Here is a 2,277-nt window from a genome sequence, read left to right on the forward strand (position 1 = left end):
AACAAACACCTACGCAAACACACACAAAAGCCTTGGTGATTTTTTTCTTCCTTTTTGGCAATATTGTGAGAATAACAAATCCTTGCAGATACAGAGTTCCCAAAGAACCAGAAAGACTTGCCAAACTATGGAAAAACAAGCCTATATTTGGAGTGAACATGGCCATCGAAAGTACAGGGGAGCTGCACAGGGGAGACATTGTGTATGTGGCTAGGAAATCTGCCCATTCTTGGTTCAGAAGCACCTAGTCTGGACTTAGACCCCTCTACTTTTATACCTCAAGTAAAATTGGTTTTAAAAGCACTAAGACATCAGGGGTCTGCAATGTCAAAGCATCTTGAAGATCTGATTGAGAATACCTGTAATCTGTTGCCTTGTAGCACATGTTAATTTTATCTCAAGATATTAACTTTATGGAATATTAAATGACATAATGGTATACAAATGCACAAGTGTAATGTATGATAAAAGAAAGATATGTATACAATCTTCTATTTTATAATAATTTTCAAAAGCCTAGTTGTTTTAATATGTCACCTCATTTAGCCATACATATTAAATGGTACTGTTCCCAGATTAAGATATTTCTCAGAGAATTCTTTCTTTCCCATTAATCCCTTAATTTTTTTATATACCAGTTTTGAAAAAAAAAAAAAAACATTATTAATAACTGTTTTTCTTAACTAACCATAATTAAGTTCACAAGTTAAAAAATGAAATTCAAACACATCCTATAAATTCTTCCATTTTATTCAACAATCTAGAAAATACATATCATCCTTTTTTGGTTTATAAGTCAGTAATCGTGCATCTCACACACATGAAAAAATGACAGAAAATGTAGCCATTTCTTCTTTTGTGTGAAATGAATGATTCATTGTTTCATTATTGCATATGACTGTCAAGCACTATCAAATTATCTTACATAAAACTATCTACAATATATGAAAATAGTTTTTTATTAAATATAACCAACAATATACTACTAATGATGATCTTAAACATGCACACATACACATGAACAACTTACACAATTCACACACATTTATATTTGGATGTAATGAGACCCAATAGAGATTGTTATTTTCTCATAAAATAACATTTTTCATCTAACCCGTCTGTATTACAAATGGATTTGTTTCTGTTTCTTCTTCAATAACTAAAATCAACTTTGAAACATTCTGAATAAAAAAATGTTCATTGGAACAAACAATAAATACTATGTATGAGAATTAATAATACCATGATGCAGAGATACATAATTCAAATTTCAGTGTTAAATTCCGATGCAGATGGTATACCAAAAATGCAATATGGAATTTTTATTTCCATTCCTGCGTCTTCTATGCAATCATAGTGTCTGCCAAGTTCAGTTCTATGAATGAATTTAATGCATACTCCGATGTGAGTACGAATCATGAAACCTGTTCTTCCAATTTTCCTCTACTTTTTTCCTTGCAACCTCATCTAAACATCTGAATATACACAAAAATCTGATTAAATTAAGTCACACACAACAAGTTCTTTTATCTATATAGACTCAAACCTTCTCATTCAGTCATAATCTGCAACAGTGTTTAACAAAACTGTTGCTTATCTGTCACATAAATCTCTATGTATATAATGGTTATGTCAAAGAGCCAAGGGAGGAGTTAACAGGAGAAAGAAATTTTCCTATCAATCTTACTTAAATGGATTTTTTGCCTCCTCTATTTACTTATAATCAAAACCATGGGTTCCTTATAAGCTTTCGAACATTGTAAGAAAATATAGAGAGGTTAGAATGAAAGAAGTGTATTTACTAAGTAAAATTACAAAAAGGCTTCCATATAATATAAATACAAACACCAATAAACTGATGAATATCATTTATATGAATCACAACCAAAGAACCTGGGATTCTTAAGTTATTAAAAAAAAAGAAAAAAAGTATGGGCCAATAGATTCCAAATCATTGTAGCATCCTTTAAACAAGTGTATTCACAAAAACTTATATACCACTTTTAAAAAATAACAACAATGGAAAGATATCAAATATATCATTACACTCCACAAGGAGCCGTTTCCTTACAATCTATATATCAGGTTATAACAAAACCTAACAAACGAAACGGTTCTGTAGACACTGAAATTTAGTCAAATAAAGCTTCAGGCTATGAGGCCATAAACACTTGATTTTAAAAAAATATTTATAGCCAGCTGCTGACACTACACACAGCTGTCTAAGATCACACTGATTTTATATTTATTGTGAAAAGTTATCCTTTGTTTTTCTTT

Source organism: Penaeus monodon, chromosome 21, assembly GCF_015228065.2.
Source record: "Penaeus monodon isolate SGIC_2016 chromosome 21, NSTDA_Pmon_1, whole genome shotgun sequence".
In the NCBI taxonomy this organism is placed as follows: domain Eukaryota; kingdom Metazoa; phylum Arthropoda; class Malacostraca; order Decapoda; family Penaeidae; genus Penaeus; species Penaeus monodon.